General features: G+C 32.4%; 1 pseudogene; it reads right to left on the reverse strand.

Moving 5' to 3' along the window:
• Positions 1-687: 687 nt before the first annotated feature.
• The window catches only part of LOC110597099 (uncharacterized), a 50018-nt pseudogene continuing 28086 nt past the window's right edge, over positions 688-22619 (reverse strand).

The raw sequence follows: 22619 nt of genomic DNA on the forward strand, positions 1-22619 counted from the left end.
TAGAACAAATGGTTTTGAAAATGTATAAAAATAATGTAAGTATTAATTTATTTTCGGTAATTCACATGGTCCTTAAAAGATTTTCATTTCATTACCTTCAAAAATGTGTTTGCTACACACATGGTACCACCACACATGGTACTCTCAAAATCCAGGGATTTTAAGATTTTTCTAGCAGAAAAGATTTAATATTCATTTTCCCTAAAATAATGAAACTAGGCATGATACCAAAAATATTTTAAAATATAATTATTTTTCAGCATGCTTGGCCATATATCATAAAGTCATCTTCACACTATAATGATGTTAATTGTTAGGATTTTTGTTTACTAAAAAAGCACAAAAATAGTTGACATGAGAAAATATTTCATCTTAAAAACTTTCAGAATTTGAATGTTAAACAAAAATATCTGATGCTCAATTTCACACTATCAAATTTCCATATGCACTTTTTAAACATAAACTCATTACCAACTCAAGTAAAGCCAGGTATCAGTACAAGAAAATATAGTAAAGAAAACATTTTCAGTATAAAAACACATATCAACTTAAATTGTTATCAACAGACTGAAGACAATTTTCATAAAGTCACGATTTAAATCCCATAATATAAAGTGATCCTACAAAGATATTAAATTAATTTTAAATAAAAAGTTCTACAAATGTAAACAAGTTTTCCATTTGCTACTATTCTTTAGTAAATGCTTTCTTTTGATTAGCTTTTACAGTATGATCAAGAGATGAATATTTAAAATTAAATGGTGTTATTGCTACAAGAGGAGGACATATTTCTTTGTCCGTTAATCTTGGCTTATCTACTATAAAGAGAAGTCTTAACAGAGGTCAAGGGTCACTTGCATATTTTCAGTAGTTAACAAAGACTCAGTGTCCAAGGAAAAGCTGAATGTCCTTGGTCAGAGGGAGGTCCAGCAAGGGCATTGGTTCAAGAAGAGAAAAAGTGGTTTCCTAGTCTGAGAGCCTTTATTGTTTTTCTTATTGTCTGCAGCATAATTGGAATTCTCCCCTAACTATGAACTCAGAACTTTAATTCATGGTGTTATAGCAGCTCAACTACTAGTAAGTTAATCGGTCAACTATAGGCTTTGGAACAAAATCTAGACCTTATCAGGACGCTAAGATCAATATTTCAGTCTATTCCAGGAGACCTCATTTCAGATAAACTGAACTCCAAAAAATCAAACCAGAAAGTCACAAATTCTCAATGTCTTTCATGGAAAAAACTTTATAAAATGCCAAAAATGATGAAGATTCTGTTAATTCTGATATTCTGGTAGAAGACTGACCATGCATGATCTGGTAGCTGTGACATGGAAAAGGATGCCAAACTTAGATCTGTAAAACTGGCAGGTGACTGGTCACAAAGATCAGATGGATGAAGCAAAGCACTAGCTTGGATGGTTTTCTTTGTGATCCTAAAACAATTAATCTAGGAATGCGCTTTTATGTTGGGAAAAGTGCAAACTTTTTCTTTAATGTAATTCGTGGTTCTGTGCTCAACTAAAGAGACATTTCCAACTTCAACCTTTCTACTAGGATTTAGATTATCACCAGTTGTATTTTCCTATGAGGAAGTTAAGTGCAAAGGAGAATTTAAACTTCTAATGCTATTTTGTACTGGAGTGTTTTGGAAATAAGGTAGTGAACTTTTGCTGTCTTTGTCCTTTAAATTCTACATGCTACCTTTTCCCCAGAACCACTAACAAAGTCTTTTGCACTATTAAACTTGTACTTCAGAATTGTTTCAATCAGTATTTCATCTGGCACAGCATCTCCAAGTACCTCTCTCATGTGATAAAGGAATAAATAAATACAATTCCACTTAGCTTATGGTTCAAAAGGGAACTGGACAAATCCTTCAGGTCTTCATAATCATACTCTTACATACTCTTAATTGACATTTTATAACATTTTGAGTAAATAAACTGAGCAACTTTTGATGAGTTTTGACAGAGTGTGTCTTTCAGGAAATTAGTCAATTCATAATATTTCTCTGAATCCTTTTAATATCTATGTGTTCTATAGTCCTGTTCCCTAATTTCTGACTTTAGTGATTTGTATCCTCTTTTTATTTATTTTTTCATAGTTAGCTTGGTTAGAGGCACACTATTTTTATTCATTTTTTTCTAACTCTATTTATTTTATATTTTTAATTTCATTGATTTGTTTCATTTTTTATTATATCTTCTGCTTAGTTTGGATTTAATTTGTTTTTCTCTTTCTAATATTTTAAGATGTAAGCATAGGTGATTGATTTTAGATTTCTCCTTTTTAAATATATGCATTCAAAACTATTAATTTCTTTCTAACCATTGCTTGTTCTGCATCCATAATTTTGATATGTTAGTTTTCATTTTCATAAAATTTATTTCAGTATAAAGTTTACTTACTTTTTAAATTTTTTGTTTTGTTTTTTTCATAAGAAATACAGAGATCAGTGGGTTTTGTTGAAACATAATCAATTTAAAGAGGGAAACAGATCTAATGAAAATTGAAGAGAGATCAATAATACAGAGGAAGGAAATTAAGGGTAAGAAGTAGGGGAGGGCAAGAGGAGGTACTGGGATATCAAACTGTGCTTTCTTTTTAAGTCTGATCCTGGGTAAAAGAATGGGGTGAATTTTCTTCAGTTTCTCATTTAATAAAGAAACATTTTATTGCATCTAAATTATATTTCTGCCTAGATAACTCAATTTAAAAGAAAGTGTTCTTTCTTTGCAAATTTTGCCTTAAGAACCTGTAGAACTAACAAGAAATACTTGAAAATATTTGTATATAATTTGTAACCCCCAAGACCTTGGTCATGAAAGAATTTTAGTAGAGAAGGAGAACAAGGAGAAGGAGAAATCACCTAAAAACTCAACATACTTTCTTACACTGCTAGTATAATTCTAGGACAAGTATTTTGTGGAAAGAATGCCACTAAGTATTCCAAATAAACCCATTCTAAAGGTGAGAGATTGTCTCTTCATTGAACAACTGACAAAATATGTGATGTTTAATAAAATATTTCAACTTTATGGCTCTTAAAATTTATTTCAATAATCTGAAGGATTGAATGCATTTGTTATTTGATGCTACAATGATCTTCTGACCAGACATAGCGGTTAATTGGAAGTATTTTCTTAGTGTTCTAGGGAGGGAAACAGAAAAATTAAGGAAACAGAGAAATTCACTCTAGGCTCTGCTTTTTACTTTTTCAGCAAGAATAACATGTTCAAAGTTTGATTTGATTTTTAATATAATGAATTTTTGTGCTGGATATTCTTTCCTTGGTTTTTCTGAATTAAAAAAAAATGGTTCAAAATATGTTTGACTGTATTCTATTAAATGGCTGACAATTCTTCAAAATTCAGTGCATTTCTTGGCTGAGAAATTGGTGCTTATTTTCTACACATTTAAAATATTTTATAAACAGAGGTTTCTAGAAACTATCAGTGGAACTCTAAGTGATATTTGAAAATGCATAATCTGATGTTTTGCTTAATTATATATATATATAAATTTATTTAGAAATTTAATCATGCACTTATGCTCAAAGATCTTATTTTCACATCTGTAAAACTGTGAAACCATAACACAGCTCATCATATAAATTATATTTTCCTTCAATTAAAAACATGTCCCTTTGAAATGTGACAAATGCAATTCCGATTCCACAAAAGTTATTAAAAATGACTTTCCAGAACAGATATATATTTCTTAAATGCAACATATTAAATGAAAATACAAAACTATACATTCAGTTTACATAAATTTATATTATCAATTGTTTAGCTTAACGAATAGACTGTGTCCTATGTATTTTATATATTTGTATTAATAACTACTAATTTTCATTTGTAGACTACATATGTAATTTCTTTGATCCATATAGTTTCTTATATTGTAACTAAGACATACATTTCTTGATATGGTAAAAATTTATAACACTTAAGATGATATTAAGCTGAGTTTTTGGGTTTATTTTCTATTTTGATTTTTTTCAAGTTTGCCTTATTTTCCTGATTTTTAAAAATATATTGTCTATTGAGAGCAAAAATTCATAAGTAAACAGTTTATAAAATAATGACAAAATGGCCCTAAATGTTACCATCACCCAGAAATGCATTTCAAAAATTTTCTTTAAAATGCCTTGGTAATCATTAATTTCTCTTGGTTCCATAAAGGAAAAAAAGAAAGAAAGAAAGAAATCATTGCACTAGGGATGTAGCTCAGTGCTAGATCACATGCTTAGCGTGCCAAAGGATCTGGTATAATACCCATCACAAAGAAAGAAAGAAAAAAAAAGGAGGAAGAAGGAAGCGTCATAATTTCTTACAGAAGAGGTGAAGTTGCTTGAAATTTATTTAAATGGAAAAAAAGCTGTATTCATTCTTATGAGAAATGGAGTTCCTTTTTTTTTTTTGGTTTTGCTTTTTTTCCACCATAAGAATAAATAATTGATCTAGAATCATTTATTGAAAAGATTGAACTCCTTTTTCCTAAATCAAGGGTTAACATAGATTTTGATCTTTATTTTCTTTGTTTATATAATTCTGTTCATTTGATGTATATGTGTATCTCTACACCTTGCTTTTACTGATGAAATTTTTCACTATTTTTTTTTACTTATTGAGAAAATAAAAAATAAAGATTTCATTAAGTATTTAATGCTGCCCTATTACTGAACATATTAAATATCCTTTATTTTGCTTGATGTTTGAGAATTTCAAGAGGTCAGTGCTGCCAACTTCAATTGGACTATCTTCTCATCTCTTGTATATTTATAATTCTGTATATAATTATAATTACTTTGGCTAGAAAATTCATATTAAAATTATCACCAGAAGTTATGAAACATAAGTATGCCATTTTATTATTTTTAATGTTAATACAGCTATTTTTATACTTATGTAAGAAGCTGGATCTTTCTGCTGAGATTGAAAATTTTTTTGTTGTCAAGCAAAGATAATTCTAGTTCTAAAAAATAACATACTCACTGTAAAACACATAAAGATATAGGGACGTAACTGAGGACAATACTTCTAAGGAGAGTAATACAAAATAATTTTAAAAGTGCTTATTTTTCTAATCCTCCCCTGCTTCCCCTCCCTACCCCACTAGGAATCAGCCTCCTTATATCAGAGAAAACATTTGACATTTGTCTTTTGGGATTGGCTAACTTCACTTAGCATGATCTTCTCCAACACCATCCTTTTACCTGCAAATGCAATGATTTTATTCTCTTTTATTGCTGAGTAAAATTACATTGTGTATATGTGCCACATTGTTTTTATCCATTCATACACTGTAGGTCATCTAGTTTGGCTCCACAGTTTAATTATTGTGAATTGTGGTGCTCTAAACATTAATGTGGCTGTGTTCCTGCAGTATGTTGTTTTTAAGTTTTTTAGGAATAGACCGAGGAGAAGGATAGCTGGGTCAGAGGGTGGTTCCATTCCCAGCTTTCTAAGGAATCTCCCTCCACACTGCTTTCCATATTGGCTGCACCAATTTGCAATACCACCAGCAATGTACGAGTGTACATTTTCCCCCACATCCTCACCAACATTTACTGTTGTTTGTTTTCATAATAGCTGCTTTTCTGACTGAAGTGAGATGATATCTTAGAGTGGTTTTGACTTGCATTTCTCTGATTGCTAGAGATGATGAACATTTTTTCATATATTTGTTGATGGATTATATATCCTCTTCTGAAAAGTGTCTACTCAGGTCCCTGGCCCATTTGTTGATTGGGCTATTTGTTTTTTGGTGTTTAGCTTTTTGGGTTCTGTATATACCCTAGAGATTTGTGCTGCATCTGATGGGTGAGAGGTAAAAATTTGCTCCCAGGATGTAGGCTCTCTGTTCATCTCACATATTGTTTCTCTTGCTGAGAAGAAACTTTTTAGTTTGAGTCCATCCTATTTGTTGATTCTTGGTTTTAATTCTTGTGCTATAGGAGTCTTATTAGGGAAGTTGGGGTCTAGGGCAGAGGGATGGGAGGGAAAAGTAATGGGTCGGGGGTTAGCAAGGATGGTGGAATGTGATAGACATCATTATCCAAAGTACATGTATGAAGACACAAATTGGTGTCAACATACTTTATATACAACCAGAGATAAGAAAAATTGTGTTATCTATATGTAGAAAGAATTGTAATTCATTCTGCTTTAATTCATTTTTTTTAAAAAATCAATTTAAAAAACAAAATAACAGATAATAAAAATAATTTTATTTGTTTTGAAATAAAACAATAAATAAAATAGGCACCCATCTAATTCCAAAAAAGTGCTTATTTTTGTTAATATTTTTAAATTCCCTCCTGCTCTTGAAATTATGCAGTGGAGAATTAGCCTACAGTTCATTTCTTCATGGATACAACACGATGGTATTTTATTTAATGATATGATGTTAAGATATTATTTATTGACATGGTTATTTAGTTTCATTTCTGAAAGTTTTCTCTTAAAAGTAGTATTTTGAATTAATGGACTGCCTACATTGATAAAATATATAGAGAGTATATATGTAATTTGGACCCCTATATTTTTCTTTTCTATTATAAACTCATTATAGTACTTATGGGAATTAAATATGAATACCAATTTATTTGAGTGTACAGTAGGAGGGAACTAAACTCTTTTTTTTAAACACAGTGGCCTGTGGAATCTGGACAAGTGGGAAAATATACTAATATTTTTGGACAGCAGGTAAAGCAGAGAACATAGGGCTGAGTAGTGTGATAGGGTCATAGGGATTGGCAATTTCCTTCAGTTCAAATATTTTACTTAAATTAAACTTATTGAATATGGCCTGTACAAGAGCTAATAAACAGATTTATCATTATTTAGAGAGTGTGTTGTATTTGGACAATTCAAATTTATGTAGCCTCACATTATTATGTCAGAGAGAATGGATGTCAATGTGTCTTTTAACCCTTCTGTGACAAGCTTACTTTTCTTGGAAGTCATTTAACCTACTTTCAAATGAATTCCCTTATATGGGCAAAATATAACAAAGTAGTAACTCTAGTAAAATTTTGTAGTGATTAACTGCCAAGGGCCAATGTCTCGGCTTGGCACCAGAATCACGAGGCACTCACAGCTTTGTAGGTTCAAACAGCAATTCTTTATTCCAGCTCTCACACCACCTCCACACAGGTCCAGGGGCCAACACGTTCTGCTGTCTCCCGCACAAACCACCTACTCCACGAGGCTCTCTCCAAATCCCATTTTAATCTCACGAGAACTCAATGGGAACAAGCAGCAGGAACACCCTAATCCCAGCAATAATCTTCAACCGCCAACTTCCCTAAAACCCATATCTTAAACTGGCAACGCCTTAAACTCAAGGAGCCGGTTACTTCCTCAAACCTGATCAGCTCTAAACCCGAATCCGCCTTGGTCCTTGAGCAAGGTCACCTTATTAAAGCATGCATGCAATGGTCCATCAAATGTCCTCTAAGCAGCATGGGGTACGCTTGGCAAGGAAATTTCGATGCGTCATTCCTACTTGGTAATGGCCCTCAGCATCTCCCCCCTTCTGATTAATTAAACAACAAGCAATGCGGCTTAGGACCGTGCCTGGTAGGTTGTCCAATTCAACATATGGTTCTTACCCGTCATCGGATGAACTGACCTCTAGGCGTCAGTCCCCTGTCTTAGGTTGAATCCACTGCAATCAGATCAACCCGTCGCTGACTACCGGTCCAGCATTCAGCCATGCTTGTGGATAGGCCTAAGCACCAGTGGGGGGGTGAGGTTCTTGCCTCACCTCTGTTGGCCCCCAAATTTAACCTTGGTGCCAGTGGGGGGGTGAGGTTCTTGCCTCACCTCTGTTGGCCCCCAAATTTTAGACCATCACTAGTAGAAGGGAGGAAGATACAGAAATGCCACGACACCAAGCCAATTGACGGCTCCTTTGGAAAAATTGCATCACTGGTGACACCATCAGCAAAGATGTCAGCATTACCACAATTAACATGGGGTGCGCTGGCAAGGAAATTGCATCACTGGTGACACCATCAGCAAAAATATGCCAGCAGTACCACAATTCGCTGCACCAGACGATAGTTCACAATGCATGCAACTGATATATAGTCCAGGCAAGTTCTGCAGGCAGTTCAAATCGGAGGAGTCTATCAATATGTCCATTTCCTCCCAAAGTAAATCAAGTCCTTGATTGAGCATTACTTGTTGAGTTATATTCATTGATGCATCAGTTTATACAGTTTACTGTGGTAGGTATCATAGAAGCTGTAGTTTGGTTTTCTTTGTCTTCACCGGCACTGGGATGGAGATGGGAATTCTGGCAATGATGTTAAAGAGACATTATCCTGAACAGAATTATTAAATATGATGAAAAGGAAAAGTGAAAGTAAACAAACAGATCTGTCAATCACCTTTAAAAACAATAGTAAGCAAACAGATCTGTTAATCACCTTTGAAAGCAATCATTAACAGCTGTTTAACTAATTTAAATTAAACCACTTAAATCACGTGAATAAAAAAAAAAATTCGGATCCATTTTTTCATGAGCGCTCCTCATAAAAAAATATGGACATACACACATACTGACATGCAACACAAAACAGGGCACACATAACATACAACATATAAGACAATAATAACGGCCTTGTAGCTTTACCTAGGTAAAATCTCCATTGCAATGTTTAAAAACTCACAGTCAAAAAATTAAAAACACAGTCAAAAAACAAAACTTATCAGAAAAACATTAACCTAGGTTTGTATGAGCTCAAAAAATAAAATAGAACTTTATGATGTGGGAAAAAGCAATAATAAAATAGATATTGAAAAAAAAAGGCACCGTGGTTAATCACTGTCGCAGATGTAAGAATAGCCAAGCTGGAGCTCTGGATTTCAGCTGTTATGGATTTCAGTCAAATCATCTTCTTTTTCTGTAGAAATTGTTTTGGTTAACCTCTCTGGAATCCAAATCGGCTGCTGTTCTCCCTGTGGGAACACACAAACGGAACCCCGACTCCAGACAATAACTGGGTCGGGACCTTTCCATTGTCCTGTTAGAATATCTTTCCAAAGTACCTTAGGCTTATGTACATTTTTCGGATACATATGTCTTTCCGCAGCACTAAGTCCTGATGAATCCAAATTTAGAAAGTTTAGAGTAAAAAGGGTTATTTTAAGTTTATCTTTGGGGGATATATACCCCTTTCCAATTCCCGCTTTTTGCTTTAATAGGTACGTTTTAATAGTTTGATGAGCTCTTTCAACTATGCCTTGTCCCTGTGGATTGTATGGGATTCCTGTTATATGAGTAATACCAAATGATGAGCAAAATTGTTTAAAAGATTTAGACGTATAACCAGGACCGTTATCAGTTTTTAACTGTTTAGGAACACCCACAGTGGCAAAATTTTGTAAGCAATGAGCTATAACATCTTTAGTTTTTTCTCCGGCATGAAGGGAGCCCATCAAAAATCCGGAAGAAGTATCAACTGTAACATGTAAATATTTTAATTTTCCAAATTCTGGCAAGTGTGTGACGTCCATCTGCCAAATATGGTTAGGTATCAGTCCTCTAGGATTGACTCCAAGATTAACTTGTGGTAAAAAGGTCACACAATTTTGACATTGTTTTATTATATGCCTGGCTTGTTCCTTAGTTATTTTAAAACGCTTTTGTAAAGTATTAGCGTTAACATGAAACCTTTTATGAAAATTTGTAGCTTCTTCTACAGTAGAAAAAATATGTATATCATGTGTAGTTTTATCTGCTAAATCATTGCCCAAACTAAGGGCTCCAGGCAATCCTGTATGTGCCCTGATATGTCCTATGAAGAATGGATCTTTTCTATCCCAGATTAGACTTTGTATAGTGGAAAACAAAGAGAAAACAGTAGAGGAAGGGGAAATCCTACCAGCATCTTCAAGGGATGTTATAGCATTGACTACATACTGGCTATCAGAGAATAAATTAAATACAGAATCTTTGAACATCACAAAAGCTTGTAGAACTGCATTAAGCTCTACCTTTTGAGCTGACTGTTTGGGAACTAAAAATGTAAAAGTTTGATCAGGGGTAACTACTGCAGCTGTACCATTATTAGACCCATCAGTGAATATATTTGGAGCATTCATGATAGGTGTTTTTCTTGTCATTTTAGGAAAAACTACAGGATGCTTAGACCAAAAAGACAACAAAGGATTAGATGGTAAATGATTATCAAATGAAACATTCGATTTACACATGATTATTGCCCAAGTATTTAATTCATTAGCTAACTCATCAATTTGCTCCATAGTATATGGAGTAATAATTTTATTGGGAGAAATTCCAAACACTGTCTTTGCTGCTCTTATACCTTTGAGTATTAATTGTCCTACAGCCTCAGGATACCTAGTAAGAATAGTGTTAGGAGAATAAGATAAATGTATCCACAATAATGGACCTTCCTGCCAAAATACTCCTGTAGGAATATTTCTTGTTGGTAGTACAATAAATAATAAAGGCAAACTTATATCAATTCTATCTAAATGCATATTTTCCATATATGTCTCAATAATTTTTAATGCCTTTCTAGCTTTAGGAGTTAACATTCGGGGTGAATTCGGATCTGATGGACCTTTTAGAATATCAAATAAAGGTCCCAACTCTCCTGTTGGTATGCCTAGATAGGGCCTTATCCAATTTATATCTCCCAACAACTTTTGAAAGTCATTAAGTGATTTGAGTTGATCTACTCGTATTTGAATTTTAGGTGGACGGACCATGGTTGAGGATAATAGAACTCCTAAATAATTAATTGGAAAATTTAATTGTACTTTGTCTATCCCTATCTCTAGATTATAATTTTTTAACAAGTTTGTAAGTGTGGCATAACATTCCAGCAATGTGTTTTTATCTTTATGTGCCAATAATACATCATCCATATAGTGAAATATTTTTAGTTCAGGATTTTGATTTCTAAGTGGCTGGATTGCTTTATTAACATATATTTGACACATAGTTGGACTGTTAGCCATTCCTTGAGGGAGTACTTTCCATTCATATCTCTCATCAGGACCTTCATGGTTTAATGCAGGGATAGTAAATGCAAAACGTGGACTATCCTCGGAATGAATTGGAATCGAAAAAAAGCAATCTTTAATGTCTATAGCTAAAACATGCCACGTTTTTGGTAAAGCAGACAATTGAGGAATCCCTGATTGAGCAGGTCCCATAATGACCATTTCATTATTAATTGCTCTTAAATCTTGTAATAATCTCCATTTACCCGATTTCTTTTTGATAACAAAAATGGGAGTATTATGGGGAGATACGGAAGGTTGTAAATGTCCTTCCGCTAATTGTTGTTTGACCAGATCATGGGCTACTTGTATCTTTTCTTTAGTCAGGGGCCACTGAGGAACCCACACTGGTCTTTCTGATTTCCAAGTAATTTTGATTGTCTCAGTGGCCCTTTCTGAAAATCCAACCCATGTCTGTCTGTTCCTTGATCTATTTGAATTGGCGCTGCTATACCTTGTTCTTGTTTTCCTAATCTTTTTTCTTTCCTGATACCTTGTCTAGCCCTAGTAGTGGGCACATTAGGATTGATGTTATTTGTTAACATCAAACCTAGTTGATCTAGGACATCTCGTCCCCATAAATTAATAGGAAGGTGATCCAAAACATATGGCTGTATAGTTCCTTCACATCCTTCAGGATCCTTCCAATCTAATACCATAGCACTTCTATGGGGATTAGTCGCCACTCCTAGGCCTCGAAGCGTTTGAGTGGCTTGTTGTAATGGCCAATGTTTTGGGCATTCTTGAAGAGATATGATGCTAAGGTCAGCACCTGTGTCCAGCAGTCCATTAAAGTCACGACCCTGAATATTTAGTTTTAACATTGGGCGAGAATCTAAATTTAAAGACAACATAGCCCAATCTACACCTGTGGAGCCTAATCCCTTGGAACCTCTTTCTACATTAAGACTAGAGAACTTATTATGTAGGCTGGGTAGTATTAACAACTGTGCTATTCTATCTCCAGGTGAAATTACTGATATACCTCCTGGAGAACTAGCTATAATTTTTATTTCACCTACATAATCGGGATCAATTACCCCAGGACTTATCATAAGTCCTTTTAATGTAGATGAACTACGTCCCAACAATAAGCCTACTGTTCCTTGGGGAAGAGGTCCTTTTACTCCTGTGGGAATAATTTGAACTCCCATCTCTGGAGTTAATACTGCTCACGAGGCACTCACAGCTTTGTAGGTTCAAACAGCAATTCTTTATTCCAGCTCTCACACCACCTCCACACAGGTCCAGGGGCCAACACGTTCTGCTGTCTCCCGCACAAACCACCTACTCCACGAGGCTCTCTCCAAATCCCATTTTAATCTCACGAGAACTCAATGGGAACAAGCAGCAGGAACACCCTAATCCCAGCAATAATCTTCAACCGCCAACTTCCCTAAAACCCATATCTTAAACTGGCAACGCCTTAAACTCAAGGAGCCGGTTACTTCCTCAAACCTGATCAGCTCTAAACCCGAATCCGCCTTGGTCCTTGAGCAAGGTCACCTTATTAAAGCATGCATGCAATGTTCCATCAAATGTCCTCTAAGCAGCATGGGGTACGCTTGGCAAGGAAATTTCGATGCGTCATTCCTACTTGGTAATGGCCCTCAGCATCTAACTTACACTATTCTAAAAAAACTTGAAGTATATTTTTGGTTACCGAGGATAAGGTCAATAAGTAGTAGCCATCATCATCTTTGTATTTTTGTGGTTGTCCTTAAAATGTAGACCTTTAATTCTGTAGCACCAAAAAGAATTAAAGAGCATTAAAATTCTAAAACAAGGGCTGGGGATGTGGCTCAAGCAGTAGCGTGCTCGCCTGGCATGCGTGCAGCCAGGGTTCGATCCTCAGCACTACATACAAACAACGATGTTGTGTCCGCCAATAACTAAAAAATAAATATTAAAAAAATTCTCTCTCTCTCTCTCTCCCTCTATCACTCTCTCTTAAAAAAAAATTCTAAAACAAGTGGATTATTTCATGAAATATGTTTTATACACTAGTCAAATTGTGAATCATTTCTGAATTCCCTTACCTCCGGTTTGCTTACACAGTGTGCTGTTACCATAGTTCAGGACTAAATTATTGCATGATAAAGAAAGCAAATAATATTTAAATTATTCATTTTTTTGCTAAGCTGGCAATAATAATTCATTCTAACTTCCCAATCAGTAACTGGAAAGGAAAGGAACAGAAATGCTTTACTTGCTGAATATTTTACAATCTATTTCCATAAATATTGGTGAAATAAATGACATTTAAAAAGAGTACAGAACTTTACATCTAATAAAATCAGCCAGTCTCACTATTATCAACAAGATAGGTTCTAAAAAATGTTGGCAGTTCTATACAGTTAGGTTAGTAATATTCATTCATTCACTTTAATTTTTACATAAATATATGAAACATAGAAACGTTTAGTTTTAGGTGTGCTATGATTTATTTTTAAAGTATATTATTGGAAAAAGGAATGATTTCCTGCACAATGCGAAAATCACGAGAGGAAACTATATGTTCACATGATTAACTGCTTATACAGTTTATTATAAGCACATAAAAATTATATTAAATTCTACTTCCAAATCCTAATGCTAATTCTCTCGTGGTTGTATATAACCATAATGCTACTTTGACAAAGGCTCACAAAGGACTAATTTTAGAATTCCTAAAACTTGAATATGCTACAAGACTTAGTGGATGCACAACGAATCTGCTAAGTTTAACAAGGCCATTATTAAATTTCTGAAAAAAATACTGAATTAAATTTGATGGAATCATTATATTTTACACTGTCAATCTATTTCTCCAGGTAGTCTTGTTTCATGGAAATATTTTTAATTTTTTTTTAACACATATCTTATAAGTCACTTCTGAGTCACTTCTGAGTTCAAGATGGATTAGAAAACTTAAGTTAAAAAATGAAGATGTTAAAGCAAAATGAAAAGTAAATTAACAGGGAAGTTGCTATCGTTTATCATACCTTAATAGAAAAATTCTCTCTCCTGAAGAATTTAGCAGTCCATCATCTTCAGTAATCACTTTGTAGTTTTGAATGCTGGTAGCTGGTTCATTTCAGAATAGTCACATCAATCACCCCCTAAAGATTTCTAGTCTGTGGAGTTAATAAGAATTGGGCACATCACCTTATAATTTAGGAGAGGTGAAAGAGAAACTTCTGATAAATATAGCAGTCAGAGACATCATTGGTGAATCACTGTTTTCAGGAAAATCTCAAGAAAAATTTGCAATTTTTTTTTTACTTTAAAATCAAACTGAAGTGTCAATTTCTATAGTTGGATGTAAAGTATTATGAATCAGTTATGTGTGTTGAGTTAAAGAAAAGTAGAAATGTATATGGTGTGTTCAAGTTTCCTGTATAAACATACTTGTTAATTTCAATCACCTTAATTATTTTTAAATGAATATCTGCCTAATATCTACTCTAAACATTGGACTATAAACAAGAACATATGAATGGAACACACATATTCAAATTTATTATAGTATAATAATTGAGCTATACATATATAACATATCTCCCATCTATATAAAATTGTAGTGCATTTCTGAATTCATGGACCTTGAATGTCAAAATTCTGGGAAAAATAATAAACAGTAAGAACTTCATGAAAGAAAACTACAGGGAGGTTATAGTAAACTTTAAAATTGTCTATATTGAGAAAGATTTTTAATTAGTAAATATTATTGCTATTTAATGAGAGCTCTACTGTTAGAAAATATGTGCATATTTAAAAAATTTAAGGACATTGAAATGCATAGAGAGAATTCTTAGTTTGAATAAAATACAAATGCTCAGACATAAAGCTATCATGACTATAAAATTACCATTTGAAGTGTTAATAAGCATTGCAAATATAATTCAGAGGTAAAGTGCTTGCCTAGCATGCCATGGTCCCTGGATTTGACACTCAGCACCACAACAAAAAAAAGCAGGTGATATTTTACCGCAATAAATAAAACAGACTAACGTCATGGAAAAGCTTAGATTATAGGTAACAAATAAATAAAACCTATATAAGTTGCTGATAAATTCTGTGGTGAAAAATAAAAAGGTAACTTTAAAAACACATTCCTACACACAGATATATACATTTATATATGTTCAGTTTTATCTACACATGCATATATGCTTTAGCATGTGTCAATCCCAGACATTGCACTCCTGCATGTTTTTGTGGAAAAATAAAATAGAACATTTACTTTGGAAAATACTTTTGTAGATTCCTGCAGAATTAAAAATACACTGAAGACCCGCCCATCAGACTGCTAGGTATTTATCAAATTTAATTAAAAACTTGATGATAAATATTTAGCTTATTCATTCATTATTGACAAAAATGTAAGACAATCTTGTTATCTGTCAGCATGAGACTACCTAAATGATAGTGTGGTAAATGCAAGCAATGGCCTGCTAATCAGAAATAAATAATAACTACTGATTCACAACAGTATGAATACATTCAAACACAGGTCCCTAAGGGAAAGAAGCCAGAATAAAAAGCATCTATATTGTATTATCCCATATACAATACCCTGGAAAAAACCAAAACCATGAGATGGAGATATGACCAATAGTTTTCAAAAATTCAGGGCAGGAATTCAGAGTCAATTAAATTCAGAGTCAATTAAAAGGTACAGTCCAATTTAACTGGACAACCTATAGAACTAGTGGGTATAGCTTTTTGATGGCTTTGGTTCAATGAAAAATATCAAAGAAATACAACTTAAACCACAATGATAGAAATTCACAATGTCTAACCTTAACTAAATACACTGTCAAGTAAATAAGTAGATAACTGATATAATCAATAATATTATATATTTTAAAATATAGCATATCTAATAAGTTTGTGGTCATGATAAGTTATAAATGTTTGGGAAAAATTTTGACAATATTTCCCAATTTAAATATATTTACAGATTGATGATGTGGTTCTGTGTTAGAATTCTTCTCTATCATGCACAAAGCCCTTGGTTCAATTTTTAGCACTGCAAAAAAGAAAAAAAAGTATCCATGTATACTGACCCAGAAATTCTACTCATCTAAGAACAATCCCACATATAAACGTGTATTTGTACACCTATTTTTTGAACCTAGCCATCTATTTCCAAAATGCTTGTAGTGTAAGCAACACAAGAAAAGATACATGCAATCAAGTATATTTTCATATACAATATTAAACATCAGTGAATCTAATGAAGTAGTCAAATATGGAGCCAAGGGATGAGAGGTCAACCACAAAATTACAATTTTTTATTATTCCATTTCTATATATTAAAAAAGAGACAAAAGTAATCTAGAAGCTTACTAGTTTTCAATTGCTGCTCTATTAAATTGGCACAAATCAGTACTTTAAAACAATACAAATGTGTATCTTTATTGAGTTCTGAAGGTCAATAATTTAAAGTAAATGTCACTAAGCTAAAATCAGTCTTCATATGAATGCTTTCTTTTGGAGACTCCTTGCTTTCCCTGTAGAAGATGCCAGCAACCTGGCAGCATGTGTATTTCATCTTGGAAGCCAATGAGTAGTTCAATCACTTCCACTTCTGTTGTCACAACTCTGACTCTGACTTTCTTGTCCCAATTTAATTTATGTGGTGTCTTGGGCCTATACAGGGTCGAGTCTGTATAATCCAATGTTTTCTACTTATTTTAACATCAGATGATTAGCAAACTTAATTCATTTTTCAACATCAATTCCCACTTTCTACACAATATGATAATCTCAGGTGTCTGGCATTAAGACACTGATAACTTTGGGGAACAATTATTTTTCCTATTTCAGGGTCTCAGAAATTGAAATATTGGTAACATTTTCAGGGTAGGAATGAGCTGTAGTAGACATTAGTGAGATTTGAGGGTGCTAGAAACATCTTCATTATCTGAGGTGTGTTTGTGTGTGTGTGTGTGTGTGTGTGTGTGTCCTTTGGCTGGGGAAGACTTTAAGCATTACATTCATGATTTTAGCCTATTTGAGATTTTTAATTAATATATTTTCCACTACATATCAGGTAAAAACACATAAAATGGAATAAAGATTCTATGTAAAGTAAAACATTTTATATAATGAAAGCAATAATTATTTTTCTGAAAAAAGGTTAAACATTCGCCAAAATTGACTTAGGACTGAACTATCCTATTGGTAGAGGCTTTAAAATTGATGAGAAAAGTATTTTCAGTGGTGCTTTTGCCATCAATAATGAAGGAATGTGCTTTCTAAGAACCTTTAATGAGGTAAAATATTTCAATGTATCTGAAGCATATATTTGGTTTTATCATTAGAATATTAACTGAAAAATTATCACTTAACATTTAGGCAAGGTTTAGAAATGGAGTATTATAAATTTTGTGGGTAGTAAGAATACAACTTCAAAGTTGTCAGTTGAAGATGATATACTATGAAAAATAGTGATGTAGAGTCATTCAAAATGTGTTATGTATTATAAATAGGCTACATGTATGATGTCTTATACTGTATATCATCACAAAATGAAAACAGTGTCAGTGGGATTATGAAAGTTTTCTGCTTACATATTATCTAGATTTTTTTATTTTTACAAAATATGGATTTTAATTTGAAAATAGACCAACTTTTAAAAAATAGCAAAGTGTATGCATGTGCTGCCAGTTTTGGGTTTTATTGTTAGCGATTATGATTGGTGTGTTGTAGTTCTTGGGTTTCTCACTGTTGTTTCATTTCATTTTTACAACCATTTTGTGTAATATTTTTCTTTTTACTAACAAGTACTAAGTACACATGTTAATGGGATTCACTGTGATAGTTCTACACATGCAAACAGTGTGCATTGATCATATACATCCACTTTTCTTCCACATGTGTTCCCCACTGCTGGTACCCTCTCCAGGCTACATATGAGAGAACATGGGATTCTTTTCTTTCTTTGTCTGATACATTTCACTTAGCAAGAAAAATATCTTGCACTTTAAATCTCCTCTCCCTAAAAATTGTTATCAGCCTTGGTGCCTAGAATTTTTTGCTGTCATATGTTCTATACTGAAGCATCTCAGTTTGATCTAAAATTTTACTTTTAAGTGAAAGACTCTACAAATGTCTCCCAGGTTTTCTTTTCCTAGATGTTTTGTAATTGTTTTATTCTATTTCGTTTTATATTCAAGTGTGTGGCCTATTTTAAGTTTTGTTTTATGGAATTTGTGATTTACTTTTCAAGAATCATTTTGGTTTATAAGTATTTTTCTCAGCATAATTTTTAAAAAGTATTCATTCTTAATTGTATATGTCATTTTACCAAAATTTAATTGATTATTTTTATTGATCTACTTCTGAAATCTTTATTTTTTATAAGAAATAACTTTTCATGAATTCTGTGGACTTGTAATCATTTGCATACATTCTTCAAGAACCTTTCCAAGTCTTTTGCCCAGTTGTTTATTAGATTTTATGCTTTTTAAATGTATTTTTTAAATTTAAACACTTTTTAAGAATTTTGTGTCTAAATAAGGCTATTTTTTGTTAATTTTAACTTTAATTTTTAGTTAATATATCTTTATAAATAGAATACATTATATATTTAACACTTTGTCTATTTTGTTTTGTTTTACTTCATTTTTACTCTTGATATGAACCAGGTGTTAATTTCGGTCCTTTTTTTAAAAGTGTATTATAATTTTACAAAATGGCCATGCAATTTTCTAGTCCTTGCAGTGTGATTTGATCTAATGTTCTCTGAGAACTAGCTTTTCACCAAAACAACTAAGATTTATTTCTAACTTAAGTTTTATAACAATTCGTCTGCCCGTGCAGCAAATTAAATCTCATGACAATGTGAGAAATTGCTTCAAAACAAATAAGTTCTATTTTACTTTAAACTACCTATTATCTTAGAACTTTAATGTCATCAAATATAGCTCATAGAAATAGCTAAGTAAGCTTTTGTTTTTATAGAAAAATAAAAAAAATATTTTCTTATTAAACCAATATTATTTAAAAATTTTCTAAATGCAGTATTAGACTTATTGAGTGAAGAGCATCTGGTATTTGTTCTGTTGGTCTGATACTGGTAATTGAAACTTTCTGCAACCAAATGATATCCCTAAAAATTTCTAGGTCATTGGCAGATAGGATTTTAATTAGAATCAGTTTTCATTTTTATGGGTGGAATTTCACTTAAGGATAGTAAATTTTTTTAACACTCTAATCTCTTAAACTATGAGAAAGTGGTGACATGATATTAAATTATTCACTTAAAGTAATAAAAATCAATTTTATCATTAATTATAGTATTTATTGTATTAAAATAATGGCTCAATTCACTTTGCCATTTTCATCGATTCTGAGTGATTAGTTCTAAAGAAATATTAGATGTTTAATTTCCACTTTGACTTTATGTTTTAGGTCTCAAGTCATAGTATATCAGTAGCAGATATATTTTGAAAATAGGTCTGCCTTTGTAATAGTTTTGAAGTAGTCTTTTTTCTATTTTCATTTAATATAGTAAAATTAATAATTTTCAAATAATACTAAAATATCTGTTAGTTAACTCTTGAAATATTTTGGAAAATGCATGGTGTTTAGAATTATAAGGCATCATGTGATAAATACAATTTATATTTTCTGTGAGCAATGGTTGAGAAGTTATTAGTAACATAGTATCTACTATGTTATTTTTCTTGATTCAAAAATTAAAAATTTTGAATTATTTGATACAGGGTAATTTGTATAATATTTTTCTTGATTCAAAAATTTAAAATTTTGAATTATTTGATACAGGGTAATTTGTATAATATTTTTCTTGATTCAAAAATTAAAAATTTTGAATTATTTGATACAGGGTAATTTGATAGAGTTTATTTTAAATGTTAGTCATAGATATCTGATTTCCAAAATAATCACAGTCAATAACAGAAGTGATGATTTTGATAAGCATGCAGGAAATAACATTCTCTCAACATATAATTCTACCTTTATAATCCATATTTCAAATAAACTTGTTTTATTATCACATAATGGAAATTTTTTATTTAATATTCTTTCCTTATATCTTAAAAGATATAGACTATTTAACAATTTCTATAGTTTTTTATTATTTTTTATGTCTTTATGTTACCAGATTATACACATTTACATTATAATTTCTAATTTCTTAAACATTGATTTAACTTAAATTAAACAATACTTTTAAAGTAAACTAAAGTAAATTATTATTAATTCTACAAACCTGTGAATTAAAAATAACAACCAAATGTTGATTATCTAGCTATACCTTTATTTATCTCCATATTCACTGATGTGCTTCATTTTATTATTATTATTATTATTATTATTATTATTACTCTTATAATTGCTTTTGTTATTATTATTATTGGTAGAAGAAATTGAACCCAGTTTTTTTTCTTTCTTACCACTGAGCTACATCCTCAGAACTTTTTACATTTCATTTTGACACAGGGTCTTGGTAAGGTGGTGAGAACCTTGTTAAGTTGCAAAGGCTGTCCTTGAACTTGTGATTTTCCTACCTCAGCCACTATAATTCACAGGAATTATAGGCATGGGCTGCATTGTTTGGCTGTTGCTATGTTTTTACAAAAGTGTATATATAAAATATCATTAGAAATGTTAATTACCATCATTCATGAACACTAACTTATGCTAACTTATTAAATGTGTCATTCTAATGAAAATGACAACTTTCACAAGGCACTGGAATAATTGCTATTTCTTCCCAATATATAGATTGTATTGGACAATATAACTTAAGTTTATGATTTATATTGGAGCTGTTTGACTAAATAATTTACATTTTTAAATGGCAGATGTTTTCTGATATTCTCAATGGCATTTTCATTTTCTATTCTTGAAATGTAAAGCCACAAAACTTTTGTTAAAAATAAACATATTGTGCCTAATATGAGGATTGATTCTGGTTGTGGACATACAAATTATATTCTTCCTTCTAGTGTTTCTGTTAATTCTTAAAATCTGCTTTTCTTTTCTGAATTTTTTTGTGAGTGTGTTGCTAGGGACTGAATTTAGTGCTTTGCACATGACAGCTAAGTGATCTAACACTGAACACTTCACCACCAGCCCGAGATAATTTCTTAATACCTTTTCTAGCTTTATTAGTTTCATAACCTAGACCAAGATTTAAAAACCAAACCAAATGAGAGGAAAAAAGACTACACATATTTATTTTAATCCAGAACTCAATCTGGGATAGTAAAGAAATTTTTACTCTTGCGCTATGGGTGTCCTATTGAGGAATTTGGGGCCCGATCCACAGTATGTAGATCATAACCAACTTTTTCTTCTATCAGATGCCGTGTCTCTGATTTAATATCAAGCTCCTTGATCCATTTTGAGTTAACTTTTGTGCATGGTGAGAGATAGGGATTCAGATTCATTTTGATGCAAATGGATTTCCAGTTTTCCCAGCACCATTTGTTGAAGATGCTATCCTTCCTCCATTGCATGCTTTTAGCCCCTTTATCAAATATAAGATAGTTGTAGTTTTGTGGATTGGTTACTGTATCCTCTATTCTGTACCATTGGTCCACCCGCCTGTTTTGGTACCAGTACCATGCTGTTTTTGTTACTATTGCTCTGTAGTATAGTTTGAAGTCTGGTATCGCTATACCGCCTGATTCACACTTCCTGCTTAGCATTGTTTTTGCTATTCTGGGTCTTTTATTATTCCATATGAATTTCATGATTCTTTTATCTATTTCTACAAGAAATTCCGTTGGGATTTTGATTGGCATTGCATTGAACTTATAGAGAACTTTTGGTAATATCGCCATTTTGATGATGTTAGTTCTGCCTATCCATGAGCAGGGTATATTTTTCCATCTTCTAAGGTCTTCTTCTATATCTTTCTTTAGGGTTCTGTAATTTTCATTATATAAATCTTTCACCTCTTTTGTTAGGTTGATTCCCAAGTATTTTATTTTTTGGGGGGATATTGTGAATGGAGTAGTTGTCCTCATTTCTGTTTCAGAGGATTTGTCACTGATATACAGGAATGCCTTTGATTTAGGCGTGTTGATCTTATATCCTGCCACTTTGCTGAATTCATTTATTAGCTCTAATAGCTTCTTTGTAGACCCTTTTGGGTCTGCTAGGTATAGGATCATATCATCTGCAAATAGTGATAATTTAAGTTCTTCTTTTCCTATTTTTATGCCTTTAATTTCTTTCGTCTGTCTAATTACTCTGGCCAGTGTTTGAGGACTATGTTGAACAGAAGTGGTGAGAGAGGGCATCCCTGTCTTGTACCAGATCTTAGAGGGAATGCCTTCAATTTTTCTTCATTCAGAATGATGCTGGCCTGTGGCTTATCGATCAACAAATGGGACTTACTCAAACTAAAAAGTTTTTTCTCAGCAAAAGAAACAATAAGAGAGATAAACAGGGAGCCTACATCCTGGGAACAAATCTTTAATCCACACACTTCAGATAGAGCCCTAATAACCAGAATATACAAAGAACTCAAAAAATTAGACAATAAGATAACAAATAACCCAATCAATAAATGGGCCAAGGACCTGAACAGACACTTCTCAG

The sequence above is a fragment of the Ictidomys tridecemlineatus genome, chromosome 1, assembly GCF_052094955.1.
Source record: "Ictidomys tridecemlineatus isolate mIctTri1 chromosome 1, mIctTri1.hap1, whole genome shotgun sequence".
NCBI classification, from domain to species: Eukaryota; Metazoa; Chordata; class Mammalia; order Rodentia; family Sciuridae; genus Ictidomys; species Ictidomys tridecemlineatus.